Below are 20,638 nucleotides of genomic sequence, written 5' to 3' on the forward strand. Positions count from 1 at the left end.
ACAACATAGTTTTGCCCAGTGGGGTCAGTGGCATCCACTGGTGCTCAGTAGCTAGAGCTTATACAAACACAGACACATTTTCAAACAGGCCTGGCTGTTGGATCACCCTGACTCTGGGCAATGACAGAGGCCTAAGATGATGAACTGTTCAATTCCTGGACTTTGCCTCTTCAAAGGTTTACTGTGGTCCATGCTGCTTCATTGGGCCATATGAATATGAGAGATCTATGCTACAACCTGAGGCCATAGGGATGTTTGGGCACTATGACCAGAGAGAGTCATATATGGCTCTATGGTCCTACAGCTGGTTGAGTCTGTATTGGTGTCCATGGCACATGTTAATACTGAAGGCCATGCAGATGCCCATAATCTGTGCTATAAACTGAATACTTGTATAATGCTTTTCCCAGGTGCCACATTGCTCTGAGTGGCCTGCAGTGCAGACTCAGGCCATGTAGATATCTGTGGTCCTGGCTGGCTCTGAGAGCCTTGTCTGTGTCTGTGGTCCTACTGCAGCAGGGGACTGCATTCATGGTCTATGCTGCAGCAGAAACCACTTGGAAAACCACATGAAGGCTCATGGTCCGTACTTCTGTTTAATGTAAAAAGCAAGTAATTTACTTTGATAGTGGTATCAATGATTACAGATGCACAGTAAAGAAAGAAATACATGGAAGTCTTCTGTGATAGCCCTAAAACCAAGCCAATATCCCCCTACTCCTACAACCACCAAAATAAATAAATAAATAAATAAAAATAAATAAATAAAGTGATAGCCTATTCTGGATGCCATTGAAGTAAACTTTTAAAAAGTGTGATAATGATGCTGAGGTATAGCTCTCTATAATTGGTAGCTTCCAGAGGGCGTGGTAGGGGAAAGCCACAGCTCCACTTGAGACTAGGTCACTGAAAGTTTCCCCATGCTCCAGTGAATACATAGATAACACAGATAGCGGGGAAAAGACATTTGAATTCTTATAATTTCATAAGCTTAGACCATTATAACCATGGAAGGATATGCTAGCAAACTGGAAGGTATAGGGCAATTGTAGTAGGTTAAGCTTACCTTCTGATCTGCAGACATCAGGCACAGAAAAAGGAATGAGGAGAGAGAGCAGGGAACAAGGGGGAGGGGAAATGGGGTAGGAGGTAGGGAAAGAAATAGAGAGACAGAGAGAAACAGAGACAGAGACAGATACCAGTCATGGGCTTCTGAAATTCCAAAGAGCACCACTAGGAATACATACAACTCCAACAAGACCACACATTTTCCTATAAGGTCAAATTTCCTAATCCTTCTCTAACAATTCATCAACTGGGAAACAAGCATGCAACTATACTAGCTATTGGCATCATCCTCTTTCTCTCTCTCTCTCTCTCTCTCTCTCTCTCTCTCTCTCTCTCTCTCTCTCTCTCTCTCTGCTTTTCAAGACAGGGTTTATCAGTAAAGCCCTGGATGTCCTGGAACTCACTCTGTAGACCAGGCTGGCCTTGAACTCAGAAATCTGCCTGCCTCTGCCTCCCAAGTGCTGGGATTAAAGGTGTGTGCCACCATTGCTTGGCAGTACCATTCTCATGTAAACCACCAAATATGGGATACTTTTGTTAAAACACTTCTTAGAAAATAATTATATTTTAGTTGGCTAACAAATTAATAATATTTCATAAAGTTACTACGCAGAGCCTCAGTTTTAATGTTCCACCCTGTAACTCCTTATCTAGGTCTCTTTGCTCCTATTTCTTGCTTAAATTTTGAGTTCTCAGTATTTTCTTCATGTTTTCTTAACATGTGTTGCTAATTTTAAATATGGGAACATTTTAATTTAGGTTTAGAGTGATGGAAAAATTATAAAACAAATGATTTTAGTATTTACAACTTAGTTTTCTTTATTAGCAATACTTGATAATGAAACCTGTGATTGTCACTATTACTGCAACTTCTGTAAATACTATTAAACAAAGTCTATACTTTACTTATGCTCTTTAACTTTATATTCCCATATTTTTTTTGTTATATGTGTAGGTCAGTTTTTGTCAATTTGACACAAACTAGAGTCACCTGGGAAGAGGGACCCTCAGTTGAAAAATTGCCTCCATTAGGTTGGCCTGTGGGCACGTCTGTGGGGGAACTTTCTTGATTAATGATTGAAGTAAGAAATTCTGCCCTCTGTGGCCAGTGACAGATGTCTTAGGAAACAAGTTGAGCAATTCATGAAGAGCAAGCTAGTAAGCTGTGCTTCACTGAAGTTTTTGGTGTAGTTATGTGCCTTGAATTCCTATCCTAACTCCCTTAAGTGATGGGAGGGCTCTGTTAGTCTCTATGTTTATTGCTTAAAATTTCAGAGGTTCAGTCCATTGTCATCTGGGTGGGGTTATAGTAGCAAACAGAAATGCATGGTGTTAGACAGGTAGCTGAAAGTTCTACATCAGGAACTTCAGGCAGATGAAAAAACAAATGATATTGGTCTTGGCTAGGGCTTTTGAAACCTCTAAGCCCTAGTGATACACTTTGTATAACAAAGCCCCACCTACTCCAACAAGATGAAACTTTTTAATCTTTTTCAAGTAACACCAGTCCCCAATGACCAAACATTCAAATAAGTGAGTCTATTGGGGCCATTATTATTAATATCATTACAACATTAAAGGGAAATAACTAAGACATCTAAGACATTATACTTGGGGTTTTTTTGGTTGGTTGGTTGGTTTTTTTTTTTTTGCAAAATGATCACAACAGTAGAGATGTTTTCATTAAATCACATCAAATGCACATAAATTACATGGTTGAATATTTTCAGATTGTTGTTGTTGTTTGTGGTGGTGGTAATGGTGGTAATAGTGGTAGTGGTTGGTTGGTTTTTGTTTTGCTTTACTTTGTTTTGCTTTGCATTTATAGCCAAGGCCCTGCCATGTTGTTCCACGATTGGACAGGAAGACTTTATGTAAGGAAGACTTGCTTCAAACTTTTAGAAAAATAACTGCTTCTGCTTCTCAAGTGCTTAGATTAAAACCACAAACTACAATGTTCGCTTTGGAGTTGATCTTCATACCTGAGTCATGTGGCGCTTGAGATATTAGTCTGTCACTCACTGTGTGCAGATAGCTACTGATTCCTGCATTCTTATTTATCCTGAGATCATCCTAAGCCAAAGCCATGGGGCTTTTCAGTTTTCTGCGGCACACTTAATGTTTGTCAACCTTGAGTCTACTCCTTCCCGGCCATGTCCTGTCTGTCAATTAATATTAGAGAAGATATTCCACATCAACACATAGAGATCAGTCATGGCTGTGACACTAAGAGATTCATATGACTTAAATCTAGTTATTCAAAGCTGTATTTTAAATCTAGTATTTCTCTATAATTACCTAATGCGAGAAAACAACCCTTGTTGTCCACCCTGAGTATGACTGTTTTCTATGACAGTCCCCTTGATCAAGGTACTGAGGATGGTCAACTCTACCTAGGGAATCAAAGATAGTCTGATAGAGACCTGCATGAGTCCAATAGACAGAGTTATCTAGCATAGATGCTCTTTCCTTGCTGAAGCACATAAAGAAATATTAAACTAAATTTATCAAAACTATATACATTATAGCGATCTAACTAATCACATCTTTATCACTGCTATAATTGTTATAAAGTCGTAGGGAAATGAAGAAAAGTACGTTACACAACTTTGTAATTTGGAAAATTTCACTTTATTTTTCTAGAGCGTTTTGATTTTAAGATGATTTTATTTGATTTTAAAACTATTGGGTATAGTGAAATACTTTATTAATATAAAAAAGAAATCACAGTATATTAATTATCATTCCATAAAGTTGTGAGAGAAAATTATGTTCAACCAAATGTCTAATATAAGAATATATTAGTCATTTATTTCTAAAAAGACTTCTCTAAAATTATCCAAACTGTTTCTTTTAAACATTTTTTTCAGTACCAGCAGAAACATTACCTCAAATGAATGCTAACATATTTTCTCACTTTGAAAACAACAATCAAAACTTTATCTGCTTAATTCTAAACCACATAGGACTACTTAGAAACTATATTTTAAAGGGCATTATGAAAATTGCACAAATTACATAAGATTTATGTCATTCTTATTTGAATTTGTAGTTACATTTTTTAAAAATGAATTTGGAAATGTTTTCCTTGATTAAGATCTGGAACTGTGGCTCTGTGATCCCAATGCACAGGCCCAGTCATTTACAACTCCTAATTTCTGTCTTCATATCTTGTCATTTCATTATGTTTGAGCACTGGGTCATCAGGATATATAACCTACTTTTCACATCCCCTCATCTAAAATCGTTATCTTCACTCAATTGTAATTGGATCCACACTTTGTGACATTGAAGATCAAAATCTGAAATCAACAAGTAGCATAGTTATCCTTTGTCTTGTAATGGAATATTTAGATGAAACAAAATTTAGATGAAACTATTTTTCATCTTAATTTAAACTAAAAGGATAAAATATCCTCTAGTTATTACTATAAAACTTATTTGAAGCATGACACATAATGTGAAGATTTAGTCATTACTACTTCAGAGTTTGAAACCTTACTAATAGGTGGAGTTATTGCAATATTAAGGCAAATAATTGAGATTTTCTCAGATATTTCTAATACATTGATATTTAATCTCTATCATAGTTTCTTGAATCACAAACTAACCAAAGGAAATACATGTAACTGTTTTTGCACTTTTCCTAATTACATAAACTTTCTATAAAATTTCATATGTTACATTGCATAATTCACATATTACATTTTAAATATTACATTAAATAAGCCAATGAAGGTTATCTTTCAGGCTGGATAGATAGCTCAGAGTTAAGAACACTGATTGCTCTTCCAGAGGTTCTGAGTTCAATTTCCAGGAATCAAATGGTGGCTTACAGCTATCAGCAATAAGATAGTTACGATAACCTGTTATGGTGTGTTTAAAGACAACTATAGTGTACTCATATAAATAAATAAATAAATAAATAAATAAATAAATAAATGAGGTTATCTTATTTCTAAAGACAAAATCTAAGTTTGCATACTCCCATGATACAGTACATGCCAGAAGACCCTACTTAAATTGTATTTTTTCAATTACACCTTAAGAAATGGTCATAAAGGGAATTAAAAAAAAAAAAGATGTAAGGTACAACAGTAGCATCATATTAGCCTATTTCCTTCCTCCAAATGTCGAACTTTCTCAACTAAAGGGTAATTGGAATAATGTCCTTAGCATGCTTTAACATCATCCAAATAGCTCTTATTAGCTGAGCTTGGCCTCTTAGTAGTCACCTACCATATAATATTTAATATCTATTTAAATTTCAATGATTTGTTTCATTGAAATTGTTGTTTCCAGATAACAGACCTTAGATCACATTGATATTCTTCCAATTTAACTGTGGATACTGGTAATATAACATAGTTTTCAAGAAAAAGTTTGAAACAGTCATTGACAATACTATATTAAACTAATTTCATGCACATACTACTACATTGATATACTCAGGCTCTATTGTCTATAGAAGTAGTTGATATTAGTTTTTCTCATGATAAAATTCACTTTCAAGTCCATGTTATTATTTTAACTGAATGCATGACTAGAAAAGAAAACACAAAGTGAAGAAGTATCAATCAATATTTGGAAAATAAACAATATTAAATTAAAATCACTTTCCTGATAGAATAAATCTTATACTACTGAAAAAAAACATATTTTTATCAGAAAAGTTTACATACACAGTGTAATTTTTTTCATAGTGCAATTTTAAACATAAATAAATTCATCATTATAATGCTACAACTTTATATTATGAGGCTACCATAAGTATTTATTGTTTTGTTGATTTATTTTATATGAATTGAAATCTACATATCTCACACGTTGCAGCTCCATAGTAAATAACTGTTTATATATATGTATATATCTATGTATATATATATATTTATCATTTTTTGTATATGTATAATCTTATTTGTAATTATTATTATCTTCCAAAATGGTATATATCAAATCAAATCATTGTTAAGTTACAAAATAGAACAATACAATTATATTTTTATAAAAACAAAATAGTAGTTGTTCACTAAAAGAGCAAAATTTGTGAGCCCTTGGAGAGTTGCAAAGCTAATCTTCTGAGAATACTAACTGTTGGGAGCCAGATTATATTTTTTCCTTCCAGAATCATATTGACATATATCTGAGTATACCTATATTTTGTAAGACTAGTTTGAAGTCTAATCTTATCATTAAAAGTAACAGACATATTTTCCCATTTAAGCAGTTTAGGTCATAAATATTCTTGGTGTGACTCACAATAGATATCTGAATTTTGTGAGACTCAAGATATTTTGGTCTATCTGAAATATGAATTCTCATATTTATTAATGTCAAAAGTTGGGATGAATTAAACAGAAATTCTCACTTTTCCTTCTAACTTGTTCACATTTTACCACATTTATGAAGTTCCAAATTTTCTGGATTGCGTGCCTTGGTATATAATTCTAGATCAAGTTGTTTGCAAACTTGCTAAGAAGTTGGGTTCAGTATTAAATAAGAAATACTTTTAATTGACTGTAGAAATGTCTTTTGGTAAAAATCCAACACTCCTTTATGATAAAAGTCTTTGAGAGATTAAGGATACAAAGGCCATAACTCAACATTATAAAGGCAATTTATAGCAAAGCTATAGCTAACATCAAATTAAATTAAGAGAAACTCAAAGCAATTCTACTAAAATCAGGAGCAAGAAAAGGTTGTTGACTCTCTCCATAATTATTCAATATAGTACTGAAACTTTTACATAGAGAAATAAGACAATGGAAGGACATCAATAATATATATATTGGAATTATTGTTTGAATATGATATGATAATATGTAAAAGTAACCATAAAATCGGATCAGGCAACTCCTATAGATAATAAAGCCTTTCAGCAAAATAGGTGGATAAAATATTAACTCAGAAAAAAATCAGTATCCCTCCTTTATAGAAATGACAAATGAATTGAAAAAGAAATTAGGGAAACAACATCTTTTAACATAGCTTCAAATAATAAAAAACACCATAGCGTAGCTTTAACCAAGCAAGTGAAAAACTTGTATGTTATAAACTTTAAACATTAAAGAAGATTAAAAAAAGGAAGATGCTATCAGAAAATTGAAAAATCTTCTCCTTACTCATGGAGTACTACGATTAACGTAATAAAAATGACCATTCTACCAAATCACTCAACAGATTCAATGAAATCCCCATCAAATCTCTTAACATAATTCTTTAGAGATTTCAAAGGAAAAATCTCAAAGTTTGTGGGGTCAAAAAAAGACAAAACTAAAATCAATTACAAAAACCAAGAAAAACAAAAACAGAAACAAAAAACAGGACAGCTAAGCAATTCAGAAGAATCCAAGAACTGCTGGGGTATTCACCATTGCCAATTTCAAGTTGTATTAGAGAGCTATAGTAATACAAATTGAATGGCATTGGCATAAAAAGACATGTTGATCAGAAGATTTGAATTGTAGAACCAGACATAAACTCACACCTCCACATCTTTACGAAAGAAGCCAGAAATACATACTGGAAATGTCCTCAACAGGATGTGCTAATGAAGCTGGATGTCTGCAGGCAGAAGACTCCGAGCAGAGCCATATTTACTACCCTGCACAAAACTTAAGTCCAAGTGGATGAAAGACCTCAAAATAAAACCAGAAATACTGAAAATGATAAAAGAGAAAGTGCAAAACAGCCTTGAATGCATTGACACTAGAGAGAGTTTCTGAAGTGACTACAAATAGTACACGTATTAAGATCAAAAATTAATAAATGGGACCTCATGAAACTGAAAATATTCTTTAAAGCAATGGACACCAACTGGACAAAGCAGTAGTCTGAAGATAGGAAAAACATTGTTTTCAATTATGCATCTAAATAGAGACTAATATTCTTTTTTGAATAAAATAAAATTGTATTTACTTATAAGCATTCTGAATGTCAACAAAACAGCTGCATTTATTTTATTTTATTTTATTTTTTGCAATTATAGAGTGGTATTCAGTTAACAGAACAACAATTATCTTCATATAAGCTGCATAAGAGACAACTGAAGAGGAAAAAAAAACCCCAAAAATAAAACCAAAAGAAAACAAACAAACAAACAAAAACCCAAACTACTGACCCCATATATAACTAATTTTTGCTGGGCACCAACAAGAAACTGCTTTAAATTTCCATGCCAACTTACAACCCCCAGACTGTACCAGACAAGGTTAGTGGCTATTGAAAATACCACCAGGACAGGGTTATCTAAAGACCCATTCGGTAGTGTATTAACTATACAAAGAAAGAAAGAAAGAAAGAAAGAAAGAAAGAAAGAAAGAAAGAAAGAAAGAAAGAAAGAAAGAAAGAAAGAAAGAAAGAAAGAAAGAGACAGAGAGAGAGAGGGGGAGGAAGGAAGGAAGGAAGGAAGGAAGGAAGGAAGGAAGGAAGGAAGGAAGGAAGGAAGGAAGAAAGAAAGAAAGAAAGAAAGAAAGAAAGAAAGAAAGGAAGAAAGAAAGAAAGAAAGAAAAGACACTGTACAGTTTAAAATCAAATTTTACACAGCCTTACATTTCAATTATTTTCTTTAAAAGGAGTGAGTTGTGTATACGGGGGTTAAATTCTTTATAGACAAGGGGGGGGGAAACTGCACTAGAACCAACTTATTCACCATCATCTTCATCTTCCACTTTTCCCTCCTCTTCCTCATCCTCTTCTTTCTCCTCCTCATCTTCCTCTTCCTTCTTTTTCTTGCTCTTGTCAGCGTTGAAACCCCCTTTTTCACTGCATCAGGTTTTCCTTTAGCTCTATAGGCAGCAATATCCTTCTGATACTTCTTCAGCTTGGCCCCCTTCTTCTCATAGGGCTGCTTGCCATCCGCTGCAGTGTTGGCCCACATCTGTCCTAGTTTCTTTGCAACATCACCTATGGGTAAGACATTGTCTTACATTGAGCTCCATAGAGACAGCGCAGGGGCAAGCAAGAGCCAGGCAGCACTGGGTGACTCTGTGCCTCATGGAGGAAAATCAACTAAACATGGGCAAAGGAGATGTTAAGATGAGGAGTGGCAAAATGTCCTCATATGCATTCTTTGTGCAAACCTGCCGGGAGGAGCACAAGAAGAAGCGTCCAGATCCTTCTGTCAACTTCTCAGAGTTGTCCAAGAAGTGCTCAGAGAGGTGGAAGCCCATCTCTGCTAAAGAAAAGGAGAAGTTTGAAGATATGGCAAAGGCTGACAAGGCTCGTTATGAAAGAGAAATGAAAACCTACATCCCCCGAACGGGGAGACCAAAAAGAAGTTCAAGGACCCCAATGCCCCCAAGAGGCCTCCTTCAACCTTCTTCTTGTTCTGTTCTGAGTACCGCCCCAAAATCAAAGGCGAGCATCCTGGCTTATCCATTGGTGATGTTTCAGAGATTAATATTCTTAATATATAAGGAATTCAAGAAACTAGATAACAAAAATACAAATAATCCAATTTTAATATGGGGTCCAGATCTAAAAAGAGAATTCTCAACTTGAATCTAACTGAGGCTAAAAGGCATTCCATAGGTACAGGGTTTTGACTTCCCCAGACAACGTCAGGCAAGAAGTACAGCAATTGAAGGAAGTCCTCCACATTGCACTGAGCCAAGAGGCTTTTTGGTCAATGGTAGACTTCAACCTTAAATAAAAAAATTTTTCCAGACAAGAGAAGCATTCCTCCATTGTTAGTGGGTGTGAAAACTTACACAGCCACTTTGAAAATCAATATAACAGTTCCTCAGGAAGCTCAGAATTGAGTTCCATCTCGAGATCCAGGTATACAATTTTGGAGTATATACCCAAAAGATGTGCTGTCTTACCTATGGTGGTTTGAATATGCTTGGCTCAGGAAGTGGCACTATTAGGAGGTATGGCCTTGTTGGAGGAAGTGTGTCTCTATGGGGGTGGGTTTTGAGGTCTTCCTCCTAGCTTTCGGTAAGTCAGTCTTTCCCTTGCTGCCTTCAGAACAAGAGGTGTAACTCTTAACAACTCCATCTCTACATCTGTCTGGACACTGCCATGTTCCCACCTTGATGATAAAGGACTGACCCTCTGAACCTGTAAGCCAGCCCCAGTTAAATGTTCTTTACAAGCATTACCTGGGTCATGATCTTAGTTCACAGCAGTAAAACTCAAACTAAGAAACTACCCTAGGACACTTGCTCAACTATATTCTTAGCAGTTTTATTCATAATAATCAGAAACTGGAAACAATCTAGATGTCCTTCCAGAGAAGAATGAATAAAGAAAATATGGTATATCTACACAATAAAGTATTTTTACTCAGCTATTTAAAATGACAATGTGTAATTTGCAGGCAAATGGATGCAACTAGAAAAAAAAATATCCCAAGGGAAGTAACTCAGACACAGAAACATAAATTATGGCATGTGTTTGGTTTCATATAGGACAAGGACCTGAGCAGTATTTTACATATCAAAGCAGTCTGCCCTCTAGGTTTCCCAGAATCCCTCAGTCCTGGAATACCCTGTCACCAACCCTGAACTTTTCAGCCCAGGTGCTGGGTTGCCTAGAGGCTCTTCCCTATAATCCAGACATTTTGGTTTCCTCCTCCTCCTCCTCCTCTTCTCCTTCTCTTCTCTCTGAACATGCATCCTTTCTCATTTTATTTTTTCCTCCCCTACTCCCCTCTTTCCTCTATGGTAGCTTCTCTGTTCTACATCTTCGAGACAGTGAACTTGTTCATCTGAGAAAGATTCCCAATAAACCTGCCTGTCTAATCTGGTTTGAATGGGCTCATTTCAAAGGTAGCCAAGAAATAACCTACCAGTGTGTATTTGCTTAAAAGTAAATATTAGCAGTTAAGTAAATGATGACCAAGCTTCAGTCAAAGATCAGTGCCTTACTCTGTCATCAGCAGGGACACTACATCTGCAGAAGATGGGAACAGATGGGAAGAATCACAGACAGATAGTGTAAGAAGAGAGAGTCTAAGTGGTAAGTCTCCATCATGACCCTCTCTTAGGAGATCAGGGAATCCTGGGGAAGAGGAGAAAAAAAAAAAAGATTAAGTGTAGAAGCCAGAGGAAATGGAGGACAGCTGGATGGCAATGTCATTTGAATCAACTAAGCCAGGCATAGGTGAGATGACAGAGACTAAAGCAATAGTTATATAGCTTATATGGGTCTGCACCAGGCCCTCTATTTACATATCCTAGTGTTCGCTTAGTGTTTTTATGGGACTCATGGCTGTGATATTGAGTAGATCACTGACTCTTGTTCCTGTTATGGAAATTCTTCTTACCCTGTATGTTTGTCTTGTCCATCAGAGTGTTTATATCATTTTATTATATTTTTTGTCATATTTGTGGTCATCTTATAGAAGCATGCTCATTTCTAATGAGAAACAGAAAGGGAGTAGATCCAGAGGAAAGAGAGGTAGGGAGGGACTGGAAGGAGCACAAGGAAGGAAAACTATAATCAGGACATACTGTATGAGGAAAGAAACTATTTTCAACAAAGGAGGAGAAAGGAAAATAAACAAAAAGAAAAGATAACAGAAAAAGAAATAGTTTTATTTAACTGGTGGAGAATTTATCATGCTTTTAGAAAAAAAAAAGATACTAATTTTCCAGTATAAAAAGGATATTTGTGAGTGATTATTAAATGGACATAGCTCCTGGGATAAGAATGAAGTTTATGTGCAATTCTCTCAACCCTGATACTGAATGTGGTTCAGGCCTTTGCAGGCCCCGTGCACACTGCTATTATTGCTGTGAGGTAGGATGTTCATCGGGTATGTTGCCTTGGTGTCCTGTGTCTTCCCTTCAATTTTTTCCTTGTGCTTTTTCTTTAGTTTACTTTTTTCTATTTGTTTGTGTTGTACTTTTCCAGTGTGTTTGGTTTTGTTTTATTTTTCCTTTAATTTATTTTTATTGTTTGCATGCTTGCTTATTTTCCAAAGAGAGACAGGACATGTGTGGATTCAGATGAAATGGAGGTCAGGGGATCTGGGAGGAGGTGAGGGTGGGGGCATTATTTGGAATATACTGTATTAAAATTTTTGATTTTCATTAAAAGAATAAAAATGGGTATTGCATGGCAATCTGTATAGTAAGACAGAGTGTTTGTCTGAATGTTAACTATTTTATCAGAAGCATTTTTTGGTATTTACAAGGAGCCCTTGAAAAATAGGTAAATATGAAGGTTTTGTTTGGAATTATTCAAAATGGCTGAACAAAATAACAAATTGCCCCATTATGGAAAAGGAGATTTATAATAGCAAGGGACATACTTAAAGTTTAAACTACGTGATCTAACTTATTGACAGGGCTGGTCCCCAGTGTCAGTAATAAACACAAAGAATAATTAGACAGGACAAATCAATTGCTTTGACAAAGAACTCCTATTGTTTTCACAATGGACTCTAACAAAGTACCAGGAAGAGATGTATTATACACAGTAATTCCCATTTGATTACAAGGACAGATAATTCAGAAACTGTAAGAGAAATGTGTTTCCTCTCAAAGACCTTTAAAATTGAATGAAGCTCCAGCTGAGCAGAATAATGACAATAAGAAAAGAAAGAGCCAGACAGTCAGGGATTATATGTCTCAGATAAAAGACAATGCAAATACAGTAAGAAGTCTCTGGGAAATAGTGGGCCTGGTGGGTATGAGAACACTGAGGGGCTGGAGGTGGGCAGGCTGAGAGATAGAATATGTGGTTATAAAGGAAGATTACTCAAAACTATATATGAACATTCCCTAAGAAAGTCTGCTTTTGTATATAAATTAAACATAAATACATAAACACATCAATCTTCATGTTCCTTTTGATATTTTAAAGATCAATTTCTATCACTATGTTTACAAGAGGACTCTAAATACATAAATATTGGTATACCTGAAATTTCCATCACGATTCCATGTGATTTTTTTCCAATGAGTTGATGTGTTGTTGTGTTTATACTTTATACTTATGAATACTCTTATATTTTTGAAGCACATACTATTTGTTTCACAATCCCAAATAATCAAAAGAATTTTGCTCCAGGCAAGTGGACCATGAGACAAGACCTCAACTGATTTATGAGTCTTTAGTTAATGAGATTTTTTTTTCAGTTTGATATTTTTTAGGTAAGATTAGGGTGGATTAAGATTTTTGAGGATGCTATGATAGATGACTATATTCCATGTGTGAGAAACTAGTGCTACTTAGGACTTTAGAAGAAAAACTAATTTGAATTAAATTTTGAGGCCAATTTATTTCTCAAAGTTTAAATATTTATCTGGGAATTTGACCTGCAGATACAGTACCTCAAGCTTAATTATCGATGGATATAAAATGAAGTCTTCTTACATTTAAGGAGATCTCTAAGTTGATACTTCATTTCTTTCAGCTATGGCATCAGTCCTCAGCAAGCCATTTTCCTGAATAAATTATAGTGCTATGTATTTCAGGTACTAAGTTATCAGACTCCTTGTATATATCACTGGATTATCTGTTCAACTAAGTATATAGAATTTTAAAGCAAACATATGTGTCATAAATCCAGTCACCCCTTGGTATCTGTAAGAGACAGATTCTTAGATCCCTGTGGGTATCTAAATCCTAAGATTTGCAAATCTCTATATAAAATGATATTATATTCCATTTTAGCCTGTGCAATTCTCCAATAAATTTCACTAAATACTATGCTACAAATAATGTATTATCCAATTTAACAATACATAAATACTTATTTCAATGTGTTCTATATAAAACATTCACAGAAGAGACAGTAGGTAATTTACAGTACAGTACAAAAACATTTTTATTTTCATACATTTTCTATTCTTCATTTTTTAGAGCTTTAGATGTGGAGCCCACAAATGTGGAGATCTGATTTTAGGTGAAAGAGTTTTAGGCATATGTTTTGCAAAGGGGTAGGCCTTCTATCATACCAAGTGGCTATAAGATTAGACACCTCCTCTTCTATTATAGGACTAGATGAGATAGGCAAGCTATGGAGTCAGAGGCAGAAGCTGCTCTAGCTGTTAAGATTTCCACAAGAACCAAGCTGCACAACTGTAACATAGGTAACATAATAGGTCAGTCCCAGGCAAGCTCCCAGGTTGATGGTTTGGTCTCTGAATCCCTATGAGACCTCTAGCTTCTATAATCCTTCCTCCTCCTCTTCTTCATCTGTATTCCTACAACTCTGTTTAATGTTTCTCTGTGTGCCTCTGCACTTGTTTCCCTCAATTGCTAGGTGAAACCTCTCTGATGACAATAAGGCTATGCACCAATCTATGAGCATACCAGAATATCATTACAAATCATTTCATTGACTTTTTGTTTGTTTGTTTGTTTTTGTCAGTTGTGTTTGATTCCATCCTAGGTCTCTAAGCTATTGGGCTATCGAGCATAGGGTCTTGGCTCAGAGTGTCAGGAATGGGCTCCCACTCAAGGTATTAGGCTAAATCTGGACTAGTCATTAGTTGGGCCACTTCCACAATTTCTACAGGCACCTGAGGGTCCTGCTGGTCAGTCAAGGTGGGAAAACAAGACTTGGGGGAGAGCTGACTATTATAGGAAAGGCAGAAAGATGATTCAAGAGCCAGAGATGGGAGACCTGCTTGTGAATTCCATGCAAGAGTGTAAGTGTATTTTCTCAATGTCTTTCAAAGCATGACCAATTCCAGGAAGGTGAACAATGGCCACAAATCGTTACATGGCAAGTTTATAGTACACAATATCTATGTTTGACTAAGGCTGTTTCCTTCAGGCTAAGACAGTCTCTCAAGGGCGTATGCATAAGCAGAGGAACTTGTCAGGGTATAATGCATGTCTTAATTAAAATCAAAGACAGATGTCAGCATACTCATTCAAGTTTAATCACAAGGAAGAAGTCAGTCAGAGATAACTTCAGAAGTGCTCCCCACACATCTAGATGACTCTTATGAGTAACACTGCTATAAACGTAGTTATACAAGTGTCCTAGTAATATGGTGCAGTGTCCTTTGGGTATATGCCCAGGAATTGTATAGATGGTTCTTAAGGCAGATCAATTCTCAATTTTCTGGGAAACTGCCACATTGGTTTTGAAATTGACTGTACACATTTGCACTCCCACCAGCAAAGAATGATTATTCCCCTTGTTCCACATCCTTGCCAGTTTGAACTGTCACTTGTGTTTCTCATTTTAGCCATTGTGAGAAGTGTAAGATGAAGTCTGAGAGTTGTTGTGATTTGTATTTCCCAGATGGCTAAGAATGCTGAACATTTCTTTAAGTGTTTCTTTGCCATTAGAGATACCTCCATAGAGAATTCTCTGAAATTGTACTCTGTTTTTTAATTGGATTATTTGACTTGCTGATGTCAAATTTCTTGTGTTCTTTATTTATATTGGAAATTAGCCCTCTATCCTAATGTGGGATTGATGAAGATTATTTCCCAATTGCAGGCTACCAATTTGTGCTTATCCCCTATCCCATCACTCCTTCCCTTGCTTCTATGAAATCCCATTTTTTAGCATGTGCTACTGGTATTCAGAAAGTTACCTCCTGTGTCAATGTATTAATGTATTAATGGCTATTCCCCACTTATTCTTCTATCAGGTATAATGTAGTGTTTTTATGTTGACATCTTTTACCCACTTGGACTTAAGCTTTTCTGCAAGGTGATGGATATTTAAACTAGCTGAATTTAAACATGGAGATATGCAATAACACCAACACCATTTGTTGAAGATACTTTATTTTTTTTTCATTGTATAATTCTGGCTTCTTTGTCAAAAATAAAATGTCCAAAGGAGGGTAGATTTATTCTGGGTTTTTTGATTCGATTAAAGATTACATTCCATTGATCTGCCTGTCTGTTTTATGCCAATCCCATATGGTTATTATTAACATATCCCTGTAGTAGTGCGTGAAATCAGAGATGGCAATAACTTTATTGATATTCACTTTTTGAACAAGAGTGTTTTAGCTACCCTGCCTCTTTTGGTTTTCCGTATGAAGTTAAGTGTCATTCTTTCAAGATCTGGAAAGAACTGTGTTGGAATGTTGATGGGAAGTTTTTGAATCTGAAGATTGCTTTTGGTAAAAATGGCCATTTTCACTATGTAAATCCTGCCCATTCATGAGCATGGGAGATCTGTCCATGTTCTGATACTATCACAGATTTCTTCTTCAAAGACTTATAGTTCTTGTCACATAGGTCTTAAACTTGCTTGGTTGGAGTTACACCAAAATATTTTATGTTATTTGTGGCTAAGGTTAAGCATGTTATTTCCCAGATTTTTTTTCTTAGCCTATTTATTGTCTACGTATAGAAGGACTATAGAAGATTTTCCAGTTAATATTATATTCAACCACTTTTCTGACTGTTTGTTAGATATATGAGTTCCATGCATATATTTTGGGGTTACTTATGTAACTATCATAACATCTGCAAATAATCTTTGACATCTTCTTTTCCAATTTGTATCCCCTTGATCTCCTTTAGTTGCATTAATTTGTTAGCTGAAACTTAAACAACTATATTGAATAAATGGAGAAAGAGTGGACAGCCTTGTCTTGTCCCCTTTTTCAGGGAAATTGCTCTAAGTTTCCCTCCATTTATTTTGATGTCGGCTACTGGTATATTACCTTTATTATTTTTTGGTATGTCCTATGTAGACCTGATCCCTATAGGACTTTTATCCTGAAGAAGCATACGATTTTGTCAATGGCTTTTTCAGCTTCTAGTGAAATTATAATCTAATTTTTTTCAGTTCACATGGTAGATTACATTGACAGATTTTCATATGTGGAAACATTCCTGTGTTTTTGGGATAAAGCCTACCTAAACCAGTAGATGATCTTTTAGAAGTGCTATTAAATTTGGTGGATGAGTATTTTAATATTTTTGCACCAATTTTGATCATGAAGGAAATTGTTCTCAATTTCTCTTTGTTCAGTATTTGTGTGGTTTAGAAATCAAGGTGGAATTGGGTTATAATGTCTGCGAGTTTCATTGTTTCTGGTTAGTTTCTCTATGGATAAGCTGCCCATTGGTGAAAGTCTGATATTGAAGTCTCCTATTGTTTTTTGTTGTTATTTGTTTGTTTTGTTTTTGTTTTTGTTTTGTTTTGTTTTGAGACAGGGTTTCTCTGTGTAGCCCTGGCTGTCCTGGAACTCACTCTGTAGACCAGGCTGGCCTCGAACTCAGAAATCTGCCTGCCTCTGCCTCCCAAGTGCTGGGATTAAAGGCTTGTGCCACCACACCCGGCTGAAGTCTCCTATTGTTAATGTGTCAGTTTCAGTATGTAATTTAAGCTTTAATAATGTCCCTTATACAAACGTGGGTGCTTGCTCTTGCATTTGGTGAATAGAGGTTACAAATTGAGTTGTCATCTTCATGAATTACCCCTCTGATGAGTATCAACTATCCTTCCCCATCCCTTTTAAGTAATTTTGGCTGGAAGTCTATTTTGTATGATAGTAGAATTGCTATCCCTAACTTGCTTCTTGGGTCCATTTGCTTGGAATTTTTCCAGCCCTTTATTCTGAGGTAATATCTATCTTTTATGTTAAGGTATTCTATGTAGCAGAAGGATGGACCCTGGTTTTGTGACTTTATAGTCAGTCTATATTTTTTTTTATTGAAGAATCATGCCCTTTGATGTTGAGAGATATTAATGACCAGTGGTCATTAATTCCTGTTATTTTGATGATGGTAGTTAGTGGTGGTGCCGTGTGTGTGTGTGTGTGTGTGTGTGTGTGTGTGATGTGTATATGTATGTTTATTTGTACCTGTATGCTTTTCCTTCCCTTCTCTTGGTTTTCTTTGTTTTGGAATTTTTTGTTTCCTGTGTTTTCTGGGTATATTTAACCTCCTTAGGTTGGAGTGTGCCCTTTAGTATCTTCAGTTGGAATGGGTTTATAGATAGATATTGCTTAAATTTTTTTTCATTGATGGAATATCTTGTTTTTACCATCTATGGTAATTAAAAGTTTGGCTAGATATAATAGTTTGGGCTAGCATCTGTGGTTTTATTAAATACCAGAAGACATCTGCCTAGGCTCTTCTGGCTTTTAGAGTTTCTGTTAAGAACATTGGTGTAATTCTAATAGGTCCACAATTTATATTACTTGCTCTTTTCCCCTTGCAGCTTTTAATATTCTCTCTTTTTTGTTCTGTTCATTTAGCATTTGGATGAGTATGTGGTGAGGGACTTTCTTTTCTGGTCTGTTGGGAGCTATTAAGACAACACAATTGTCCTGATCTCTGAATTGGGCCTCTCCCCCCACAAGAAGAAAAAGGGGTCAAAAGTGGGCCACAGATGAACCTCTCCGAGAACAATCACAGAATGTTCCAGCCCTAAGTCAGCGCCAGATGTCCTGACCACAAGATGTACCCTGATACCACCAAGTTCAAGCTTCCCCGTGTAGTTGCCAAAAGAAAAATGTCCGCTGCCCCATCCCTCCTGCTGAGAAGTACTTCCTCCTTTGCTTGTGCATTTCCCCTGCCCCATTCCTCCTGCTGAGAAGTACTTCCCCTTTTGCTTGTGCATTTAAGCCTTGAGCCTTGCTGAAAACAGTGATACCTTGATGCTAATCAGACTGGTTCTGTGTCATTTCTTGCACTTGGTGTCCGTCTCTCCCTCCCCCCATTTGGTTCTTAGGAGAAGGTCCCCTCGAAACCCTTGAATAACTGGACCTGCTGGATGGGTCACTGGTCCAATCTATTTGATGTTCTATAAGCTTCTTGTATATTTACAGAAATCTTTTTTAGTTTAGGGAATTTTCTTCTATTATGCTGTTGAAAATATTTTCTCAGACTTTAAGTTAAGAATCTTCATCTTTTATTCCTATTATACTTGGGTTTGGTCTTTTCATAGGATACCAGATTTCCTGGACATTTTGTGTCAGGAAGTTTTATTTATTTATTAATATTTTCTTTGATGCTATAACAGTTTCTTCTAATGTATCTTTAACTGTGGAATTTCTGTGTTCCACATCTTGTATTTTTTTTTCCTTTGGTCTCCTGTTCACTTACCTACATTTTCCATCTCCAGAATTACCTTGGTTCATGTTTTTCTTATTGCTTCTATTTCCACTCTGGCAAGAAAAGCAATAGAGACTTATGCACACTTCTTTTCTTAGGGCTAGGACTGCTATCTGATCACATACTGGAGCAGGTCTCCATTTCTCTACCCATTTCTCTTGGAATTCATATGTGCATTCCTCTTGTACTTAGAAGACTTTGGTTCCATGGTCTCCTCTACCTTCTGATGTTTACAATCTACTTGTTCCATCTTAGAAAAAAATTCCTGACCCCTATGGAGAGAGAGACATGATGAAGACATCCCATTTAGGACTGAAAGATCAAAGCTCTCCTAGGTTCTGCACATTGTCTAGCTGTTGAACTCTAAAATTCTTCTAATCTACAAGAGTAAGCTTCTCAGATGATGGCTGAGCAAGGCACTGATGCTTGTATGAGTACAGCAGAATGTTGTTAGGACTCATGTTATGACTATGTTCCTTTGGCATAACAGTAGTTATTTGGTTTACTCAAGGTCCATGACCTCTTTACTCTCAGGTTCTTGGGTTCCATCGGATGAAGTAAGGCTTGAATGCAATCAGAAATGGGTTGTTTTATGTTATTGTTGTTCCAAAAAATCCTGTAGGCAGGTGATCATTTTAGATTGAAGGATTTGTGGCTGGGTTGGTGTTTACATTTCTCACGTGGCAGCACACAGTGTAACTTCCAGTACTATGAACATTAATCTGTTGCAATAAAGGCTTTAGGTAGACACTGAGTCATTTTCTTTATGTTCAATGAGTTGTGAAGATGGTTTGTCAGCAATAAGACCTTATGACCAGTTTATGGAAAGCAACCAATAGTCTTAGCAATTATCTGGACTTTTTGGAGGTTTCCATTTGACTCCTTTTGCTTACAACTCTATTGTGTAACCTATTACTAGTACTGGAATCTTCACTTGGTAATGAGAGATGTCTTGTTTGGACTCCCATTTTTTGTGATATTATTAAAATTGTCTTCATTATGTATGTATTTTAGGAAACTTCCAATACTTTAGGCTTTCATACATCCCCTTAAATGGCTTAGTTTTAGCTGTCCTGCCTTGTACTCACTCCTTTACCTCCCCTTCCCTTCACCTCCCTTCTTGATCCTACAATTCCATTCCTGTCATCTTTGCCTTCACCTCCCTTCAGATCCTACAATTCCATTCCTGTCATCTTTGTCCAATTGTAATTCTCTATTTAATTAACCCTTCTCAGGGAAATATAATTTTTACTTCTAGTCCCTCTGGTTTGTACTTAACGTTTGTAATTCTAAGCACTGTAACTTGCTTATAGAAAGCATAACAGCTAATATCCACATACAGGCATATGTATTCCATACAGGCATATGTATACCGTAGTTGAGTTTGATGTGCTTTGGATGAGCGTTGAGGGTTTAAAAGCTTATTCTATTCCAAGTTTCTATGTTGCTCATAAACACTGTCTGTCTGTCTGTCTGTCTGTCTCCTCCTTCCTACTCTTTCTCGACTTTGCCCCCATCTCCTCTGTGTTTCAGTGTTAACATGTAAGTCCTCAACTACTGATTTAGCACT

This window comes from Mus caroli, unplaced genomic scaffold (genome assembly GCF_978045245.1).
Source record: "Mus caroli unplaced genomic scaffold, Mus_caroli_1 scaffold_12, whole genome shotgun sequence".
NCBI classification, from domain to species: Eukaryota; Metazoa; Chordata; class Mammalia; order Rodentia; family Muridae; genus Mus; species Mus caroli.